The sequence below is a fragment of the Aythya ferina genome, assembly GCF_964211825.1.
Source record: "Aythya ferina genome assembly, chromosome: 3".
Lineage (NCBI taxonomy): Eukaryota > Metazoa > Chordata > Aves > Anseriformes > Anatidae > Aythya > Aythya ferina.
In genome coordinates, this window is record NC_140298.1 from 49732195 (window position 1) to 49756305 (window position 24111).

Consider the following 24111-nt stretch of genomic DNA (forward strand, 5'->3'; position numbering starts at 1 on the left):
TGAACATGAGCATCTGTGATGGATGCTAGCTAGTTGAGGGAAGGGACAGATTATGCTCTTGTTTTCTCTAATTAGGCTGGTGCAGCTCTTTTTTTCATGACACCATATTGGATGGTGTGATTAGGTTCAAAACTCAGTTAATTTCAATTTTATTAATTTATTTTAATGAATTACTTAGTTCATTCATTTGAGCTTATACGCAGGAGGAAAGTACTTATCTCTCACACTGATGACCATATTACTTGATTTTTGTGGCTGAAAGATCTTAGTTCTTCAGTGTGACAATATTTTTTCAGTTCTGTCCATTACCCAATATGTCCTATGAGTTTCTTCAGGGTTTAAAAAGAGTGAGAATTCTGCCTCAGATGTGCCCATTACAAAAGTCTTTCAGCTGTAATATGATTTACTTAAAATATATAATTAATTCTTAAAGAGAACTTTCAACCTTGATTTGTCACTGTTCCTTTTAAAATATCGTGAAGATCATTCTTACATCCTTTCAAAGTCAGGACTTAAAAGTTACATTGAAGTTTTTACATTTTTAAAGTAAAACACCCTGCCCACAGCAAACTGTTATTTCATTCTATAATGAACTTAAACTTTTGTCAAAAGCAGGATGTGAGTTATTTGCAAATGGGGAAGACATGTTTGGTCTAAATTCTGAGGAAGGGGTTGGGGGGAGGAAGGGAAAACAACTGAAAGAACAAATATCTATTTCTTCAGGATTTCTGCTGCTGTTAACAGGGGGAATACAGAATTTCTGATAACAGAAATCATCTGAGAGCCTTTTGGGAGAGGTCAGGAGCCAGAAAACTTACCAAACTGAAAAGGTCCTGTTTTGACCATGAAGATCTGTAACATGACTGAGTGCTGCTGAAGCTGGGCAGATTCACAGCTACCACCATCTCTGAGAATCTTCAAAACTACAGAATGTTCCCTCTTATGGACTCTCTCTGGTTACCAGGTTTATAGCACTGTCTAGCAACTTCTATCAGTTTTTTAATAATTAATAACATACAAGTAAAGATTAGTGGCTGAGACCACACACTAAAGAAAATGAAGAAATACATTTGAAGTGACTAGAACATAAAAAAAAAAAATAAATAAGTGCAGTGGAAAAATGAAGACTGGGCTTGCAAACCTAAAGGGCACTTTCAGTAATTTGGGGAGTTTAGGAGGCATCTCTCTTGCCTTTTAGTTCCTTGGCTACAGAATAGGGTGATTCATACTGCCTAGTTTCACCAGACAAATTCATTCAGATTTATGAACCACTTCAGACATTTTCATTTCATCACTCTGCTACCATCAGCAAACACAAGCAAAGCCCTGGTGGTAAAGTGTGCTAGCTCCCTCTAATGTAGGTGCATGCAGAGAAAGATTGCTCTTACTATCAGGTATTCTGTTAGGTCTATAAGACACATTCAATGTATTCAGTCTTACTGATGACATATGTGGGTGTCAGCACAACACAATATTATAACAATTCTGATTCTTTTTTTTTCAAAATTCTTTTATTTGGAAAGTATGCACAAGAAATATATTGCTAATGGAATCTTAACTCCCCAAAAGCAAATGTTTGTAATCTATGAAGAACTAGGATTAAAGTTTCTAAAACATGTAGAGAAAATCATTTGCAACTGTAATTTGAAAGCATTAACATTAAACATGCTGTTAAAGCAAAGTGTAATATTTCAGTTGGGCACCAAAAATTAGTAGGACCAATGAATGAGTCATTTGAGTCTTAACTTCCTTTTTGCTCCATTACCTACTCACAAAGTGGATATGTTGCCTGCTCTCAAAACCACAATATTTATTGATGATTGTGATACATTTTAAATAGCCTGTTTAAACTGTAAGAGGCATCCATATAGAAATCATTTTTTTGTAGTCGGTCTAGCCTTAGCTGATGTGTGAAGAATAAGACCGGAGGCTATAACATGAGTAGCAAGGTTACACAGAGATTGAGTAACTCCTTATTCATTGAATGAGACAGGAAACAATAAAATATGCTAACTTAATTAAGGCTACATCACAGTGAAAATGCACTAGGGATGAAAGGGATGAAAAGTTCTGCATAGTCTAGCTGAACTGATAAAAGTTACTGCTTTTGAGTATTTGATTTTGCAAGCTGAATATAATTCTATCATTATGGAGACTATTATTGTGCCTTTTCATGTCATTACTACATATTAGACCCCAATCTGTGTTTTGTGTTTATCAAATTGTCCTCAGTAGCCATCCCTGTGGCTTGCAGCTCCAGGGATTTCACCGCTAAAACTGCAGGTCTTGTTCAAGAACAGGTATGACACTGCCCACAGTACCCCAGCTCTTCCTGGGCAAGATTGTGAATGCTCCAGTAGATCATTCTAGATAGTCAACATAACTGTATTCTAAAAATGTACTGCAGCAACTGAATCAGGGACACCATCCATCTTATCAGTCTGTCTTACAAAACACCAAGTGTTTTTTTAAAAGAATCTATGAACACTAACCAGTGACCATGCTTTCCTGTGTTAATTAGTCTTGACTACATTGGTGAATTGATGGGTGTGATCACTCACAGTAAAAAAAAAAAATAAATAAAAATAAAAAGAGAAGCAAATAATCAAACAAACAAGCAAACAAAAAAAGCAAGCAAGCAAGCAACCAACCAAACAAACAAACAAATAAACAAAACACAAAGAATTGTCACAGCCACAGTACTGATCAAGACAGATATAGTCTCAGTGTTTTTTCATCAGGTCACAATTTTATCCAAACCAGGGAAATTACAAAATCAGACCTTATAGGAATTTTTGTTTTTACTGAGACTTGCATTTATAAGAACAAATTATTTGAGAATAGTATGTTAATATTTCTTGCCTTGAACAAAATCAGATTGAGCTGAATTGGCTATCTGCCTTAAATATAACCAATGGATTCATGGAGAAGCAAACAAAATTTGAGGAATGGTATGAAGTGCAGCAATATGAAAGAACTGTAACCCTAGAAACTGGAAATAATGTGACAAGACAGAAATGATCAGGAAGGCAACAAATAAGGAAAAGAGCAAGAAAGAAACCAAGTCATCTCCCATCTATGTTCCTCAAAGATTGCTCTGAGGCATTGGCTTCAGCTCTCTGCTGCTGGCATGACCACTTTGTGATAAGGGCTGTCAAGTCTGCTGGTGTGCTCTTGTGCTGATGGCAGAACAACATCCACTTGAACTTTTTATCAGAAATTGCCCTCCCCTGATTTCCCTTTCTATATGTCCTACTGGGACTTGAAGTGGACACTCCTGGAGCATCCATTGGCCATTAGCATTTATACATGATAGTAATACTGTTGTGGATCAAAGATCTAAGGTTGAAGAGTTTTGAGAATCCTCATCTGTGAGCTTTTAGGTAGCACATTTATTTGTGATGAAATGCTGTTTCTGTAAGAGACTGCATTTGCCGTCATGTAGATACTTGGCATATTAGAGGTTTCACTGGACCCCTTATGTCATACTGACACCTGCTTTAAATTGAAAACCAGATTTTTTCAATGCTTAAGATCAGAAAGTTCTGTTTATTTGAAAAAAAAAAAATCCAAGATACATTCAAGATACATTGTTTTCATCACTGGTTAATCACCTGTCACTTTAAATCCTAATGATAATTAAAAATAAAAATAAAAATGTTGGTTGGTTGTGATTCAATGGAATTTAGCCACAGTAATCAATTATTTTTAAATTGACATAAATAAGTGGAAGATTAAGTCTTTTTTTGAAACAGAATTTGAAACCCCAATAGGACTAGGAAAATACAATAGGAATTGATATAAGGTTACCAGTACTGGTATTTTGGGAAATAGACATCCTTAATACCGTATGGAGACAGAGATGAAAATACAAAAATATTTCCATGTATGTATCGCTTATAACTGGTAGCTCCCTATGAATTCATCAGCCTCACACACTGATCTCTACCCTGGTGGTTTTGATTCTCCTACCCCTCAATGGGATATGCCCAGGGAAACCATACTAGAACAGAGGAAAAGAAATGTGCTTTAGCATGACTACCACAGCCTCCCCTAGGCTCCTATCTACCTCTGGGACTCACACTCAGCTCAACAGAAATGGTTCTTGTTGAGAAAATTCTAATTTTAGCAGTTGTGTCTAACTCATTAAATATTGATTCCAACTCTTGTTTTCAGTTGAGGCCACCCAGAGGTGTCTATTTGTTTCTTGTCAGATGCCTGTAGGGAGCCGAGGGACTGCTGTAGCAGCAAAGACTCTCATTTGGCAAGTTCTTGGTTATTGCAAACTGCCTCATCCCAAGGTGACAGCTTTTTGTCTTCATTCTGTTTTTACTTGAATCTAATCCCTGTTCATATTCCACCAGTGGTTTATCATATCAGAGCTGAGTGAGAGTGAGTAGCAGCATGAATTATTTTTTGTACAGTAATCATTCACAGCCACAACACTGCCATTAAATTCCCCAAGCATAACAATTTTGACAGCAGTCCTATCAAACTTACACAGGTTCATAGGTCTGATATGCAACTGATTATTTTATATCTAACTTTTTTCTGTTTAGCTATCCTACTATAAGCAGCTTTTGCAATCCTGCTAGCAGGAATCTTGTCTCTCCTGAACTCATTTCTCACTTTGTCATGCCGTTTATCCATACTAACATCCTGTAAAACTGAAGACTGCTGAAATGTTATTTCAATATTTAATCTTCAGATTTTGGAAAACTCTAGCCCAGCTGTATCTGAAATGAATCCTTGCAGGCCGTTCAAGCTTTCCAATGTGCTTTTGATTGATATGAAGTAGGGAAAAAACTCTTCTCAGAAGGAGTATTGGTAGGTTATGAATTCTCCAAGATGTCTTCTTCCTTACGTGTATTCTCCAAGCACACCTACCAGGCTTAATTTGATATTGGCAAAGAATATTTACAACTGGATTTCCTTATACTGAAAAGCATATATATATATGCTTTTTTTTTTTTTTTTTTTTTTTCCTTCCACAGAACTATGGATGTTCTTTTTTTATTTATTTTTTCATCCATCTAGGAGGGGAAAAAATAACCACAGAAAATTTCCTTTAAGGTCATTTTCAAAACACCTTAAGGGAGAATCATTTTCAGAAAATCAGATGACTTCCAGCTTCATCTCTCAAAAATGAAATGAAATCGAATCTCATTTTACATAATTTACACCAATTCACTAATTCACTGCTCACTGCTGAATGTCTTAGAATTCAAAATATTCACCTGTTCCTATTTGCAGATCCTTGTACTTAGGTGCCAAGATCACATGTTAGGGTGTTACAGCCAAAAGTGAGATGTGGAGCTCTTTAGGGAGGGCTGCAGCACCTGCAGCAGAGGCAGGTAGCATCACTTTTTAACCTGAGGCATAAAGTAGCCTTTATTCTTTATGCTAGATTAGGTCCCAGAGAATAGCTTTGCAATGTAGCAGAGAATGGCAAGGTGTATAGCACTGTTCTCCTGTTACAGACTATTTTAAGATATATTTCTGTGAATTTATTCTTTTTTTTAAAGATTTGAGTTTATGTGAATGGGTCCCAATGTTCTCCTGTGCTTGCAAGAAGGGCAAATGACTCCACCTCCAGATGACAAAAATATATACCTTAGCAAATAGAAAATTTGTAGTATCAAAAGTTTAAATATCAACTGAAAAATATATATGGCACTACAACAGTGATGAATCTACTGTAAGAACAAAGAGATAAGAATAACAAATTCTCAAAAATCATGTGCTGTTAGCAAGTAAATCCATAAGTGTCACTCTACCGAACAGAGTGGTAAAGAATTAATATGTAAACACATATTTAAAATTGCAGCAATAGTATAGCACAGGGATCATTTCTGAATTCAGTCTCTGAATTGTTGGTTTTGCCTGTGACACACAGTCACTCCCCTCCCATCAGCTAACACTCTGCTCCCTGTAATGCCACCAGCTGACAGGAGTTGTGTGCATCTACGGATGTTTCATATGTTATTTGCATTATATTATGTATATCTTTTTTTACCCTGTCTGAACTTAATCTCCCTATCATGAAACCTCCTATGTGCCTCCATTTCTTCAAGATGACTTTTGTTAGAAGAGAAGAGAAGAGAAGAGAAGAGAAGAGAAGAGAAGAGAAGAGAAGAGAAGAGAAGAGAAGAGAAGAGAAGAGAAGAGAAGAGAAGAGAAGAGAAGAGAAGAGAAGAAAAGAAAAGAAAAGAAAAGAAAAGAAAAGAAAAGAAAAGAAAAGAAAAGAAAAGAAAAGAAAAGAAAAGAAAAGAAAAGAAAAGAAAAGAAAAGAAAAGAAAAGAAAAGAAAAGAAAGAATAATGATAATAGTACTAGTACTACTAATGTCTATGAAACAAGTGATTACTCACCACCCACTGACTGATGCCCAGCCTATCCCCAAGCAGCCGGCCCCCCACCCTGGCTAGCCATCCCTATATATTGTTTGGTATGGAATACCCGTTTGGCCAGCTTGGGTCAGCCGTCCTAGGTCTGTCCCCTCCCAGCTCCTACTGCTCCCCCAGCCTGCCCACTGGCAGGACAGAGGGAGAAGCTGGAAAGTCCTTAGCTTAGTGTAAACACTGCTCTGCAACCATTAAAACATCAGCATGTTATCAACACTCTTCTCATCCTAATCCAAAAACATAACACCCTACCAGCTACTGAGAGGGAAATTAGCTCTATCCAGGACAACAAGTTATTAGAGCATTCTTTATCACATAAGTCACCTGAAAAGATCATGTAGTTTTACCAATGCTGCTGAAAAAGTCCAATATTCTCTTATATGTATATTGTAAAGTTTAATGCAACAATCTCCAATGGAGCTTCCCCTTTCACTGGATTAGCTATAATTTTCATTCTATTTCACACTATGGCAACATTTAACATAAAATATAAATAAAACATATTTATATATAGCATAAAATATATACTGTGCTAATGGGACACCTTCCATGGATTTTGGTCCTTCTGTACAGTCAAAGGCAGAAGCTGAAGACATAAAGAGTCATTTAGTAAAAAAATTGGAATTCTGTACTTATCTGTACTAGACAGGTATTTATTATAGTAAGATTCATCTTTATTAAGACTAAATAATTACTTCCTTTATTAAGACTAAACAATTACTTCCTTTAGCTGTTGCTTTGTTATTTTGCTCTTAATAGCTTTTAATCATCAATTCTCTCTTCCATAATATGCAAAGTTTTTCTTACATATTTTGTGATTACAGGATAGTTGGCATAATTTGGATAGATTTTAGATGACTGATCTCTCTCATGTTCCATTTCAGAACTTTCTAATTGACACTCAGGTTCTCATTTCCAACAATGTAATTTTTTATTTTTATTTTTCAGTTGCAATGTTTCTTACCCAAGAGCTTACTGCAACTTTGAAAAAAGACCATCAAATGCATTTGATATAAAGTTTAGTTGTGTCAAAAGTAATTTAACAACCCTGAGTATATTTATATATATATATATTTATAGAAATGAGGAATGTTTTATTCAGGAAATGATGCAATGACATTTGATCTTATATTTCAATACGATGATTGTCTTAAAAAGAAAACTATAGCCTGAGATGCATGCAATATCCTAAAGTACTCTGGGATTATGTACAGTGTATAAAATTTAATGTTCATGTAAAATGCTTGCAGGATTATCCACTAAATCCAAGACAAATGTGTTCAAACATTTAACTTCTGTTGAAAAGACATTATTGGTTTAACATACTGATTTTCAAAACATTCCTCATAATGGCAATTAGGATGGTGGATTTCAATACTCCCAGTAGTTCACCTGCAGTCTAAACTCCTTCTCTTGGAAGTTAATTGCATGTCTTGTCTCATCTCCCAAATGAAAATTGTTGTGCGAAGATGTGCTCACATCTATTCCAGGCTGCAAACTGCTGAGCACACCAACAAGTGATGCTGAAAATATTGATATATTTGCAGTTTGGGAGACTGATACGGTTGGTTCACCTAGAAGAAGGCTTATTTTTCATGACGTTATGAAACTTCATGGCCATATGTAAAGGACAGCCATGCTCAGCTAGGGCATTTGCTTTCCTGTGATTATGGTTAACTTATCTTAAACTGGCCTGGTTTAGTGGAAAGGAAATGCCCCACTGTGTAGAGATAAATTCTAACTACATATAATATAAAACTCTAATTTATTACAGTTATTATTTAATTTCAAATTCTCCTACAGCTATCACCCATGAGAAAACAATTTAAGCCAATTTTTAGCTGTGGCTGCTGTCATTGTGTGATATGGAGCAATATGTGTCTATTTGTACAGTGCAGCAAAACCTTTAACACTTTGGAAGCATTTCCACCACAACAGGCCTTTCTACTCTCAATGAGCCACAAAATGTTAATTCCTGAGAAGTTTGTCTCTGAAAGTGTGGAAACTCAAGAGACTTCAATAGGTTCTTTAAGGATTTCACCATTTTTGAGTCTTTGTGGGAATTTATTCCATGACATTTAGATGTGACACATGAGATTTTGAAAAAAGGAAACAAAGCAAGACTTGTAGGAAGAGGCAGTATCTATTATTAAATTAGATTAGTCCTTAGGTCAGAAAACCCTCACTCTTGTCTGTCTTGTAAATTTTTAATTATTATTTTAAGTATCAATTATCCTGAAAAAAAAGAAAAAAGAATACTTACAAATCACATCTCATTACTTTAAGAGGAAACAGTACAAAATTATCACACTGTTAGAGCAATGCTTCTTATCTGCATTTAGTCTTAAATCTAGAACTGGTAAAATTTCTTTCTTTTTAGCTCTGAAGTTAGTTTTCATGTTAGGGAGAAGCAGTTTACACTTCTATGTACATGCTCTGGCTAATGCATCTTCACGTGAAATACTGTGGGGGGAAAAAAAAGAAAAAAATAAAGTGGTTGTTTGGAAGTACAGAATGAGAAGAAGGGTCTGAAGTCAGTCTCAAGAAAAACCATCTCTGTTGGTGTGGACACTCATATGCTAGGAAATGAGTAATATGCTAGGTAATGTTTCACTTCTTAGCAGCTCAGTGATAGCATTTTTCTTTTTCAGCAACATGGACAGCTCTGGTCCTTTTATCAGATCTTTCCTGCCCAGAATTTGTATACTTTTTCTGTCAAAATACAGACACTTCTGGTAGCCCCAGAAGATGTCAACTTCCCATGTAAATTATGCATAACATTTGATTTCCTCCTTGGACTTTACTATAAGACTAACAAAGCCTTCACAACTCCCCATACAAATATTAGTTTCAGTGTCTTGGGCCAGATTCTTTTACATAATATTTAGGCACAGTTTTGCTTTTTAAAAAGCTTCTATGTACAGAAATTAAGACTGCTCACAGAGCTTTCAATCAGAGAAAGTCCAGTTAGGGGGAGTCTTAGGGACTTGACTAATAATTAATGAACCAGACAATTAAGGGATTGCAATTGTAATAGAGTGGGGTGGAAAAAATAAAAAAAAATAATAAAAAAAAAAGCAGGCCATAAACTCTCAGGGAAGATAATCCCTTTGATTTAAAGGCATTCTAACATTAATCACACAGGGCACAGTTGTCATTGGTTATGCAATCTGAAGCTGCTCTTTTTGTTTCCTTTCACTCACTGTGGAAGTGGAGCACGAAGCAGTCACTTTAGTTTCTTCATCAGCATTTTGAAATGCCTGATTGAACTGAAGAGATATAGGATACTGTCTTTTACCTACATCCTGACAGTTACGGCTGTGCTGTGCTGGTCTGTAAGCCTTCTTAGCAATTTGTTTTCAAGTCTCGCTACAAAAATTATCTTCTGCATTTCCAACAATGCTATACGTACATTTTCAAAAATGGTATGAATATTTGCTGTGAATATATTATCTGCATGCTGCTTTCTGCATTCAGTAGGGAAAACTTATCATTCAAGTCCATAAGCAACAATTTTCAAACAAGAGGAGGGGAGAAGGAAACAAACATTTTTCTTATTCATGTATGATGCAATGAATTCTCCACAAAACAAACCCAGCTTTCTTTGGCACCTAATTTTCCATTTCTGCCTTCATTATAACATGAAAATTGTTAAAAGAAAGTTGAAATATTTCAAAAAATATTTTCTGTCTCAACTGTATTAAATAACATCTGGGAGAATGGAACTAATTTTTATACACTCACACAGGCACAATCACACTGTATGGGAAATGCAAACATATATCACTCATTTATATATACAGAAGTGCTCCTGTTTTCTAAGAGATAGAGGCTGCCATTGGTGCAGAGGACCATCTTGGAAGACAGTTAACCTTGAAAAGGATTTAAGTATTATAAAGCGCAAGCAATTCAACCTGAGTCCTTGTACAGTGCTATGGAAAAAGTGAGTGAGAACCTTGGCTATGTAAAGAGGAGAATAATGAATAGCAGGAGGCAAGAGGTTTTGCTTTGGTAAGTGGCATTAGCAGGAGTGATACTCATACACACCTACCTCCTAAACCCATACGGGGGGGAGGGAGGGGGAGGGTTGTTAAGGGGCGTGTCGGAGACTCTGAAATGGGAAAAGTGAGAGGAAGAGAAAATCAATGATGAGCTGTGCAGAGCACCCCTTATCTCATAGCTGCATGAAGTTGGCATACACAGGAGTGTTGGCTGCAAAGGGCAAGCCTACCGTTTCTGGGTTTGCAGTCTTTACTCTGTTTTCACCACTCAGCTGCACAAATACTATGTAGACAGAAAGGAGAGTGCAGCAGAGGGACAGAAGGAGGTCAGGACAGTCTCTCTGGCTGCTTGTGCTGGCTTTGCACTCCCAGGGAGCTAATGTAGGAGAGGTAGAGGGCTGGGTAGTTGAATGTGCTTAGTTTGTCAAAAACACTGAAGTAATTTGATTAAGCATCAACAAGCAGGCACTGAGTAAAAAAAGGTTCTTGAACATCTTTAAAGAAACAACCTAGCTAGGTCCTTATCTTCAGATCAGAAATAAAGACACAGAATAAATAAATAAAATAAAATAAAATAAAATAAAATAAAATAAAATAAAATAAAATAAAATAAAATAAAATAAAACACCTTAATTGTGAGGATGCCTAAGAAATGGAAGAAAGAAAAATCAAGTATATGGTCTTTTTTACGTTTTCAAATCCATAGTAATTCTTTCTCTGGAATACATAAAATACACACCCCAAGACACCAAGTGCCAGGTTCAATGGAGGGAGAAATAAATGAAATGTAATGGCCTGAGATATACAAGAGGCGATACTAGATGACCTGACTCCCTTATGGCCTTAGAGCTTAAAGAAATAAGACAGTGGCAAGCAATGCAATTGTGTTTAAATATATACTGCCAAGTTGCAGAAGTCTTTTACTTAGTTTACAGAAGTCTAGGAAATGGTGCAAAATTATTTTTTTTTTCCTGTTTAAAATTGTTTTCAACTTTTCTTTTTCTGAGCAAAAATAAAATGAAGAACAGAGCTGCCCTACGGACATGGAAGAGATGGTGAGTACTGGAGAGGGGTGGGAAGGTTTTTCTATAAATAACACAGTTATGGTGGATCCTATGTGTCAGACTGGATTTGATGAAGTTTCATTTGTTAGTGCTCCGTGCTCCTGTGACAATTCCTTGAACTCACTCACATTTTTAACATTTATTTAGTTGTATCTCAGGCAGATAAATGGCAGATCACTATGGCAGCCCAGTCCTGAAATAGAAAGTACCAATTAAAAAGCAAGGAGTGAATGCCTTTCCATAAATGTCTCCTCCCACCTAATTTTTGTTAAACATTCTCAACACTGGCAATTCTGTGGAAAAAAAAAAAAAAAAAGTGATTTGATTTGTGTAGTACTACTTCCCATGCCAAAGTAAAGTTTGTGGGTTGCACTCAGTGTATGATGTTATAACCACTGAGCCCAAGGCCAGAAGATCATTATAATTCTTTGAGGATTTAAGCTTTTGCAGCACTGTCTTGTGCAGTTGGGTTTGCTTTACAGCTGTCAATATATTTTCCATTACAATTATGGAATAGTATAAAGAGAGCACATGGATATTGTTAAAGAAGGTCAAGGAGCTCCCAGGGGTTCTGAGAACATGGATGGAAAACCACCAGTCTATGAGATGCTGCACCTGAGTATAAGCCAATAAAACTAACTTTGGTACAGTTTTCCTGTCTGCAGTATGGGTTACCTAGACATTTTATGATTTTACATGTAGAAAATCTTATTAATAAAATGATTCTTCTAAAATAATTCACAGGTTTATCTTGTCTTTAATAGAAACAAAGCACTAACAACTTGCCAATGGCAATGATGAAAGTTTTATAAACTACTGCATTAGTAGGAAAAATAATGACACCAAATCTGAAATGTGAGTCAATTACATGAGCTTTATAACCATTTTAGAAAATAAACCGAACAATTTTGAAAAGAAAAATGTTATAATCCTAACCTCAAAAATCCCTCTGTCCTTTTAGTGAGGCTCTGCTCTCTGAGCCTTCAGTAAACTGCAGGGAACCTGTGAGGAGTGTGTTAGTTAGCCCCTACCATTGGTATCCTTCTGGAAAAGTGGCTTCAACTGCACCTGACATTTTTCCATAACTAAAAGGTAAATGCCTTTCTCTTAAAACATGATTCTGTTTTCCTGAGAGACCAGAGAGATTTGCAAGGTGCAGATAGGAACACATAGCATTCAAAGTGGGCAAAACTGTTTTTTTCAGTTGTTGAACATTTGTTTCTCAAATAGAAAGGTTACCCCTTTTACCACTCAGATTTTTGTCATTAGAACAGGTGGAGTTGACATGTACCAAGAATTAGGATCATTTACCTGTCTGTATGATGCAGAGGGAAATTTTGTCTAACTTGGGGGTTTAGGCACCCTCCAATCTACGGGAAGAGAAGCAGTTCTGGAAGTCCATTTATTCCTCCCACACACAAAAGTTTAAGATACATAAGTCAGTGTCTGGAGGTGCTTTCCTTCTCTCTCTTCCCTATGAAGACAGCCTGGCAATGATATCTAAATGTTATATGTGTGAAATTATCCAATATGAATGCCACCTGCAGCAGTTGGCAGAGGAGATGCAGACTAGCACAGTGGCTCTCATCAGGTCTCTGAATTCCACTTTGATTCATTGTAATAATCATATGAGTTCTGCATTTTTGAGAATGCAAATGTCCACTAAACCTACAATGATGTCTCAATGCTCATTTATTCAAATACTCTCTCTACCAGTTATGGGCACTCTCTGTGCTTGTACTTGCTTTCCCAACAAGAAAATATCTTGCTATTTAGATTCCATCCCCAATACTAGGCTGTTTCTAATGAAAATACTTTTAGTAATGGGAAAATAAGTTTAGATGAAATAAAAATTGATTTTTAACTGAAACCATATGTTAGAATTTCACAACACTTTTTTATTTTTTAGTAATAAATTTTTCTAATTATTTTTCCATTTTTCTCTGTTCTGGTCTCTACCTACCTCAAACTTTGCTTAAGTGAGTTTATCCTGAATTTATATTATCAAAACTGGGTGAAAAGATAGTGAGAACTAAGCTTTGTAAAATATTGGCATATAGGCTGGAAATTAACAAGTCAAAGGGGAATGACTACACTTGCAGAAAATTGGTAAAACCCTAGATTAGTGCCTAAATTTTGGGGTTTATTCAACAGATATTTCAGACTTTTTTTTTGAAACTCTTTAACTACCCGCATAACTTAAAGTCTTGATATTACATGGTCTTCTCAACTGTGGAATGGATTTGAGTCACAAGCCTCTGAGCATGGATGGAAGGTGCTGTGGCTTAACCCCAGTAAGCAGCTGAGCACCACATAGCTGCTTGCTTTTCATAGCTCCACTGCCTTCCCCAGATGGATGGGAGGGGGAAGAGAATCATCAGGGAAAAAGATAGAAAAATGATGGGTTGAAATAAAGAGAGCTTAATAAGAAAGAAATAATAATTATAAATAAATAAATAAACAAGGAAAATAATAAAAACAGGGAAAATAATAAAAACAAATGAAAACAACAAACAAAACCAAATCAAACACTGCCAAGAACAAATGATGCACAAAGTAATGACCACTGCCCACTGATCACTGCCCAGCCAGTGTCCAGGCAGTGGTAGCCCCTAACAAGAAGCTCCCCCCACTTTTATTGTTGAGCGTAATGCCACATGGCATGGGATATCCCTCTGGCCAGCCCAGGCTGTCCTGGCCATGTTCCCCTCAACTCCTGTGCACCCCCAGACTCCTTGCTGGCCAGGCACCACCAGGAGCAGAAGAGTCCTGGGCTCTGTGTGAGCACAGCTCTGCAATAGCTGAAACATCTGTGTATTGTCAGCATTATTCTCATCTGAAATCCCAAACATAGCAGTGTGCAGCTACTAGGAAGAAGATTAACTCTATCCCAGCCAAAAAAACAGGACAAGGGACAAGTGGGAAATCCATTCAACTCTGCCTTTCATGGGATGCTCTTATAGTTCCAGGTGTACCTGCACAATCCCTTACATGGGGTCTTGACCAGGCCTGTGTATCAAAATAGATAGAGAGGGCCCAGGACAGCCCGGCAACCAGCCCTACTGCACAGTTTGTGCTCCAGCCCTCAGTAAGAATGTAAGAAATCTGCCTGTAGATGGCAGCTGCTCTTGAAGTGAGGAAGGTCACAGGTCAAATGAACCCATCTTTGATGGAACAGCTTCAATATCAGCTCCAATCTCAGCATGCTAATGAAGGATCCATGTATACCACTGACCAAGGGGATCACATAACTGCATGCTGTCTCTTACACAGGCTCAGGGTGCTTTTGAGACAGATCTGCTACCTCAGCTGAGGTAAGATAGATGCTGGTCTGTGCTGTCTGAGATGCCCACTTTAAGTTGGCGGAGTCTAAAGCTAACATCAGTTGTGTGGTTGCCATCTGACTTCCTGCTTCAGGAACTCAATTAACTGTAACGAGAAGTGCAAGCATTCAAGCAGAAAAAAGCTGGAGAAGAGCCAAGAGGGTGACTTGTATCTCAGGACCATGGTACTATCCATCAGAGTGTTTGCCAGTGCACAGAGAGAGGATGACCATTGTGGGAATGACCTTGTAGTAGTGGTACAAAATAGGCAAAGACAGGCTTGATCCAAAGCAAGTAATGACCTCAGATTGCTTTCTGTGGATTTAGCAACAACCTGTGCTCACAGCTGTGGGCACTCAAGGCGTTCTTGCTGATTCTTCTGTTTTTCAATTTTCAACTCAGAAAAAAAATTCCTCTCTTTCACTGTTCTAGACGGGCATTCATCAAGAAAAATCCTGGAGTTTAACATATGTTGTTAATGAGAGAGAAAAATTCCAGCCCAGGAGGACAGGAACACAGAAAGGAGAGAGCTTCTGGTATCTCTTCATTCAGGCAGACTTGACTGTGACAGTACTGCATTGCTGTAGTGAGCAAGGGAACCAAAAAGGGGTGCTTGACATTACACAGACAGTGACAGATATGCCCTTCAAAATTAACAGAAGAAACACTTCTTCTGTTAATGTTTTAGTTCCCCCTCTCTTGATTTTGTTATCTCTCTGTGAAATTGCTGGTTCCCCTAATTGGATGATGAAATAATTAGTTGACTCTGACGTTTGTTTGGACATCTTTTAATTAGGAACTGCTTTCAATCAGATGTCATGTCAAAACAGGTTCCTATCTGAGAATTTCTGGGAGTCATTTGTTTCCTGTGTGGATTCTTTTACTGTGTTATCCTATGATTATAGAGGATTTTCTAACTTTCACAACTTTCTTAAGAGCAATTGAAGGTTTGTGATTATTTTTTTTAATACAAGTCAATATTGCATTACTTAAATTTATTTCCAAAATGTTATAAATGAACACTTTAAAAATGTCCATCATGTCCCAAAATAGGCAAAACAGCATTTAAAATTAGCATCTAGATAACTTCAAAAGAGATAAGGTCTACTATAAAACTATTACTTATCAAAAATGTCTCACAATCTATCAAAATTCCATCCTATTAACAATATTTTTAAAATGACCATTGCAATGCAAAAGCCACTAACATCTTTAAAAAATATTCACTAGAAAAAGTGACTTTTGCTAATCAATTTATTTATTTATTTATTTATTGCTAAAAAAAAAAAAAAAAAAAAAGGTTTTTTTGCTAATCTGTTTAAAGACAATCGCCATATAGTATCTGGGTAACTTCTTATATGTTCAGGTAACACTTTTGCACACCAGCACTGAAATGTACATTACAAACCCTTATTTTTCGATGTAAATAGCTTGCACTCATGTTAGTTCTGCATAAGTGCCTATCCTTCTGCCTGTGGGACAGTAGAAAAATGACACAAAAAAGCTACTTTAGGTAGTTTATGTGAATGAAGTTGCACGCACATGAGCAGAAGGTAAATAATCTCTGAAATAATTCTTATGTAAGCAATCTACTTCCCAACTGGAACAGAGGGAGAGCAATGCATTTTACTATTTTACTGCTCATGGGAAGTTGCTCCTCAGAATGGCCCTGAAGGTACTACTGGTGACTTAAAAAAACAGAATAAGATAATTGTATTACTGAAGAAAAATCTAGACTATTCAGAGCTTTGTAAACTTGGTATCTGGCTTAAGTTATGCTCCTAGACTAGTTTTATCAGGCAATGTTATTTTTTATAAAATAAGAAATTCTTTTTTTTTTTTTTTTTCCTATTTCTAAATTCCATTTAAATTCTGATATTTTTTATAATGCAGCAATTAAACAAAATTTCTTCAGATAGCCTGTCTCATACATTTGGTTAATGGTCATGACAGCTGGAAAAGGTGCCTAAGCTGCATATTTCAGAACATTTTGCCAAGATGTGTTCAGTAGGTAAGCATACCTATGGTCATCATGAAAAATTTTAGAATACATTATCCATACATTATGAAAAAAAAGAATGTGAAAAAAAATCAGAAAATATATATGTGATTTGTTGTATTTTACTGTTTAGGGCTGCTAAGAAATAAAAATGTGGTAACAGAATAAGCCTCTCAAGAGAACAGAGTCTTTTCAAAGACTTGCTTGTGTGATACCTTTTGTTTGCAAACCTATTTCATGCATGGGAAAATTCCTCATGGAGATTTATTTTTGTCCCCTAGGAAACAGAACTGCATGATGGGGGGATAGAAATAAAAATTCGGTGTCTTTCACAGGCTTCTGTGACTACCTGATTTGTGTCTATGAGAGAAGGGTAGAGAGTAGTACATGCTACTTCAAATGACGTTGCTGTAGCAAGATTAAAAGGTACTTCAAGTTACAATTTTATTTTTTTCTTTTCTCCATTGCGAGTTTCTTTGCATTTAGCAGTCTTCTTCTCCACTTCTTCCACGATCTGTCTTTTATATCCTAGTGTTTAAATTATTTGTTGTGTCTTTACTGTGGGCTTACGACCAATGACTGGCATGAGCCATTACATACTTTGTTTATATTTTGGCTTTGTCCAAACAGAGCACCATGCCTCACTGCTGTGCTGGAGATTTGCTCTGCAGAGGGCTGCAGACTGGCTCTTCTGCTCTTGCTGAGGCTCTGGAATGAAGCGTTATGAGCCAGGGAGATTTATTCTGGGCAGAATCCAAACCTGTAGGTGACCTGTTGTTAGTGTCCACCCCTGGTTATTGTGATACCTGGTATCAACAGCCACTGTGTTTGGCCTTTAGATGTTTGGTTTTGTTTGCTTTTATTTTGTTTTCCATTTAATTCTTTTTCTATTTTTGGTAATATTGGTCTAATCTGCTAGTGGACTCAAGGAATTTTTCAGATATGACTTTTTTCCTGCCCCTTCAGTAGGTACTGGTATAAGTTTGCTGTGTAGTTCCTGCCTGTTCTAGAAACAAGATCAGGTTGGTTTTGCATTATTAAAGGTATGTGTAGATGAAGTATTGCTGCCTCTTTCTCCTTTTCTCAGAATATGTTTAGTACATGACCTCATCCTTGATGTTTGTGCACTTGATCTTTCTTTGTTATTTTTTTTCCCCCCTCTGGCTTTATTATGCAGCTGTGCCTGATATGTAGATTTTTCCTATAATTTGTGCCCTTACTTCAAGTACTTGCAATCTTTAGAAGATTTTTCTTCATTAGAGGGCCTCTGTGTTTATACTTATCCCTTTTACTTGAGAAGGTATAGTAAGCATGCTTTATCTTTTTCATTAAAGTTTGTATCTCAAGGATGACTGTGAAGCAGTTAATCTTTCTTTATTACTGCTTCTTTTCTCAATGTCCAGCACTTGAATATTCTAACTTCACTGACTTCAGTGGATAGTGCCCTCCCCTCTCCCTGCCCCCACTCTTTCTTTTTTTTTTTTTTTAATTTCACTTCCAGCTGTGACAATTTCAGGCCATCTCATATGGAGGCTGCACCATACAAGATGCAGGTCCTGTACCATTGCCACTGGGAGTGGATATAGAGGGCTGGAAGTCATTGCAGCAGTTCCTGTTCAATGCCCCAATATTTGTGTCCACAATTATGCTCTTTGTTTACTTTTGAACATTGCTTATTTGAAATTTATTTATTTATTTATTTTATTCTGACAGTATCTTTGTCTATGATAGCATTCCCATGACCATGATACTGATGAGCCAACTGTAGTGCTACTAGTACATTTTAAGAATAAATGTACTGCAGACAAAACCTCATGGTGTCATACATCATATTTTGCTTTCAGGAGCTTACTTAGAAGTATACTTATAGAATTATTTATTTTTCTAATTTGGAAAAAATGGACTGTGCATTTTTTTGGAAAAAATGGACATAGCACAAGCAATGTACTAAGAATATATGCATTGACTGCATTCTTTTAGAAATGGATGAGACAAGCATAGGTTAATTAAATCTGACCAGAAAATCAACCACATAATGACTGTGTATAAATCCTCTTAATGCAATAGTCACCTCTTTGCACAAAAGTGCCAACTCTATAAAATCTGTCACAGGAGGCTCAAAGTGGTAGCAAAGTGGTAGGTTCTCTTTACTAGTCTCTGATGAAAAACTCACTAGTTACACCAGATTCTCTGATAGGAGCAATTAACATCAACTCTTTTCAGGGACTTAAGAATATACCCTGACTAATTATGGCACCTATTTCTGAGATATTGAGAGCAGTAACTTGGAGAGTACATTGGCATGTCAAATCTAATTAGATATTGGAAGTCATTAATAAACTAGATTTTCAAAGAGTTATTTCTGCTGCTTTAAAGGTTTACCACAAGTCACAGACCATCGTAGTTACTTAGTTTAAAACAAATCCCCAAAGCTTCAGAATAAAGGTTTCTATCAGTGGGTTTATGTTGTTCAAAAAATTGCAATTTGCAACCTACAGCTTGTAGATTTGAGGTTTCATTCTCTTTGTTGTTGTTGTTGTTTGTTTGTTTGCTTGTTTTTTGAAATGTATTCTTCCACAGCAATGTTAATTATAGGCCTTGTAAGTGACAGTCCCATGTAACAGTCTGTCATGTAATTACATACTACCTGACAGGAGATTAAAAAAATAACTAGAGGAATAAAGATTACTGGAATTCTCAGTCTGGTATGTAGGCATAACATGTAGCTAAAGTAGCCAAGTTATGACTGCTGTTTGTGATTTGCTGCAAGAGAGTTCTTAGCTCTCCAGCCTGAATTATAGCACTCTAAGGTGACTTTGCCAAACTGACAGCCTGGGGCATTGTGTCTGAGCTGACTGGGAAGGAAAGAGGGACAATCACAGCCATTGTAGACACAGTCTGTCTGAGAAGCACACAGAGCACCCCTGCCTACCTGCCCACCATCTCAAGACAAGCAGGCCCTTGATGGATTCGACACAATAAATGACAGGCATAGTGGGAAGTGCAAAGCATAGTGAGATTTCAGATTTTAATTAAAAAATATTCTCCTGCTGTTACCCATCTTCTTGGAATGAATGAGAGAGAAGTGTAACAATTTACGTTATATGCTGTAGGCATATCAGATAATTTGTTATAATTTAATAACTTCTAATTTATTTGGTCAGGATTTAACAATGGCCCAAACATTGTTTTTTTTTTTTTTTTTTTTTTTTTTTTTTTTCCATAGAGACTAAAGAGAAGTAAATAGATTCCGAGCACTGGCAGAAGAATCAAAATGCTGTATGAATCTTAGACTAACTTTGAGTGGTGTTATCTTTTCATACTTACGACATTTCATTCTAGCCCATTTCATTCTAGTTCATTTGCACATGCAAAGTGGTGGTTACATACAGAGTATGAATAATTAAATATGATCAATGTACCATTAACAAATGAATACTAATAAATATTTGTTTCATGCATATCAGAAAATTATTCTTCAGAAAGCAAGCACACATTCTTTCTGAAGAATTCAGTACTCACTGAGCATTTCCAGTTTCTTTTCTCACTTGAGTTGAAGTCACATTATTGGGGCATGATACATATGACAATATTATAATAATTGTTTGTTGTAATGAATAAGTACAGCAAGGAATGAAGGAGAGAAAGTGCAGGAAGGAATGAAGTGCATGCTTGACAAAAAGGAAGTATTCCCCTGCTTTTCAGATTGGTCCTTAGGAGTCTGGTCCTAATTATTTGTTTCTTTGTGTCAGTACACATTGCCGAAATATTTGTGTTCTTGTCACAATTCACCTGAAAAACATGTTTTCAGTCTTCAGTCTTGCTGGAGACGACCCTTGGTAGATGCCCTTGTAATTGAAAGAGAAATCACTCAAGTGAAGCCCAGCAGCCACATATCTCGATTTGCATGCAGACTGCTTTATTAGCAAACAAAATGGAAGCTGATGCTGTATGATGTTTGGGTGAGTGACTATTTCCCCAAACCAGCTTTGAAACTTCCGTGATGACTTCAGTAAGTCTTCCACCTTGCTCAAAAAGTGTCTCTTTAAGGAGACAACAAATGAAATGCAGCTATTATGGCTATAAAGTTGACAGAGGATTTCTAAAAAGATCTACTCTGGCTGGGAGACCACACCTTCTAGAGAGTTGGGGCTGGGTGTTTGAATTTGAAATATATGTCGGTATATTTTGGTAGGCACAGATAACAGGGACAGTAAGGCCTTAACACCATTTCTTGCTTTACTGTAGAAGCATTTTAATTTCCTCTGCACTTTAGTGATGATTCACGGACTTAGCAAAGAGTGATGAGATAGTGCAGAGATGGTCCTTCCATTGCTTCCCTGTGGTACTCTTCAAAAGTAGAGCAATACTCACTGATATAAAAATACGTGATAAAAAACAAAACATTAAAATTAAAGTGTGATACTGGGCAACATGTTAGCCCCATGTAAAGGCTTTGATATAAGAAAATATGCACCTTCTCCCTCTGAAAGGAGTTGCTGGGGAATTTCTATAACATTGGAAAAGAAGTTCTAATTCAGGTTATAATACAAGCAAACAAAAAAGATACCTATGGAAAGATAATTTATTTATTTTTGTTTGTTCATAAGTTTTCTCTTTTGGTCTCTATTTCCTACAAATGGGCATCCTTGAACTCCTTCATTATGTACCATCTTTTGTTCTGGTTATATAGTGAGACATCTTATGGGCTTATGGTTATGCAGCTATATGGATTTTGTCATTTTGTCTGATACATCTCTGTCTAGATATGGATTTTGAGGTAACAGCAAACAAAGAAACAAAAAACAGATCTGACACAATTAGCACACAATTGGTGGATAGGCTATTTTTATTTTTATTTTTTTGAATTAGAGGTCTATTTCCAAGTCTGACTAATTTAGTTTCCTTAATCACTAACTTCCCTCCCCTCTCCTCCCCTCTCTTCTTCTCCTCTCCGTTAAATTATGGCATGTGATGACAGAGGGCACTGGCTGCTCTTCCTGCTGAAGTCCAAACCTTTCTGCATGGTGGAATTCAGGTGTGCTAAACAGGAAGAAAAGTTTCTTTTCATTGTCACAATGAAGTGAGACATTAAGACATTCAGGACAACTATACTCCAATGTACAAAACAAACAAAAAAAGGAAGAACAGAATTGGATGAGATATTCAGGTTTTGGAAATCACTATGTCTCTGTCTGAACCCTAACTAAAATATATTTTATACCTGCTGAAGCTCTGTCCCATAAAGAAGAAAAAGGTTTTCTATGTAGGAGGCAGTATGTCCAGGTACCTCAGAAAGACACTTTGTCTCACAACATGCTACCATAGCAGGGGTATTAGAGTAACACGTGCATTAAATGATATTGACATAACACTGCAGACAGTACAGACTTACTTGTTTTTTATCCCCGTGTCTTTCACAGACTTTCAGGAATGCCAATGTGGAGGTTTATCTGTAGGAATAAGTCACTTTATTCAATTAAAGTGATAAGTAGTGTGTCTGTACTAGGGCAGAGAAAGTACATAGCACCATTTGAAACAAAGTGTCCTTGAAGACTTTCATCACTCATAACATACTGTTCCCACTGCCCTGTGGGAAGAGCTGCCTCTGAGTATGTCATTATTTGGGCAGGAAGGTCATATTTTTGCTAGTATGATATTCAGGGCTTTCTGCTAGCAGTAAACCATTTCAGTGATACGCAGCCTATTGGAATTTCTTTCTCTCTCTCTTTCCCTTTCTCCCCTTCTCCCTTTCTCCCTTTCTTTTCTTCTATAATCACAGTGAAAATGATCATCTTTCTCTGCCCCTGGGTCAGCAGTGAGATAGAGAGATTAGCAGTAGTATTTGGCTGCAAAGTTAGTTTTAGGGATGAGCAATCAGGGCGATTGCTTGAGATAACAGGGCCCTGAGATCATTCTGTAGCAGCACAAGTCACTGTGGGGTGGGAAAGGAAAAAGGAAGTCTTTCTGCTTTAGTCCAAAAATCCTAATGCCAGCTCTGACAGTGAAGCTTGGGCATGTGCTTAGCATCTTTTGTCAGCGATTTCCAAATTTATGAACATATAGGTAGCCCCAAAATACTAACATAGACCCTGTCTTCAAGACACACAGCTAGAACTGGCTTGGCTGAATTTAACTGTGTTCTACCGAAGTTTTAATGTTTCTCAGAAAGTTATTCATCCAATACCCATAACCTTCAAGTTTCCATGAATATCTCAGTGGGATGACACTTCAGGATTAGAAACCTCTTGTTGTCTGTTTGTTGTTAGTGGTATCATCTCCAGTTTTACAGAAAAGCAGCTGAAAAGGAGTTTAAAAATATCATCTTGATCACAATAGTTCCACATGAGATCTATTTTGCACAGCTGTAAGGAACAACAAAAGGTGAATGCCAAAGGAGGAGTGGTATGGTACCACTTCTGGGCTGTGTAAGCTCTCAACTAGAGATTAGCAGCAAAATAAAGAAAAAAAAAATTTACAAATGCTGGGAATGTGCTTTTCAGTCCTTGATCCTCAGCTGTAACCGAATTGTGCAGTTTTCCAGGGCTCAGGTCTGCCTTTTACGGTGATTGTACTAAAAGTCAGAGTTCAAACATAAGCAGACAGAATATGTAATTGGAAAAGACAGACCTACAATATTTTCTCATCACACTTGGCTATAAAAACAATGTATGTACTCAGATTGACCTTGTAAACCTATTTCATTCTTGAAATCCGTGATTTTGTCACTAAAACAGACCCTCCGTGTTCTATGTCATCCTTGCTCCAGAATTCACAATGCCATTTGCGGTACGTCCTTTCATCTTTGTTGTAAATATCTGTGTTTACCTCAAGATTTTACTTTTTTATTTTTATTCCATCCAGGTTGTGAGCACTAATGAAATCAAGAATGTTGAGATAATTGTATTGCAATCAGAAGATAGGAAACTATTCTTTCTATGATCTTCTGACTAACCTCTGAGAGTAGAATATCAACCTGTAGAGAAGAGATATTCTCTGTCTAATTTATCATTGTCTTTTATTGAAGCTTAGTACTAGGTCATAGCCCGAATACTTGGCAACAACAGTATGTGTAGAATTGCACTCACAAATATGTTTTTGTTGCTTGCTACAGGGAATATGGATTTTTTATTATTATTAATTTTATATAATTACCTCCTTTGCATCTACACCTGTAATATTTATATTCATCATGCTACTGTCATCAGTACAGTATATTCTGTTCTAAAGGCTTGGAGATTCTGCCATTATTTGTTGTTCAATGTTAACATTTAAATAGTTCATAAAAAAAAGTCAAATAATTGTGCAATTGCCTATTGTA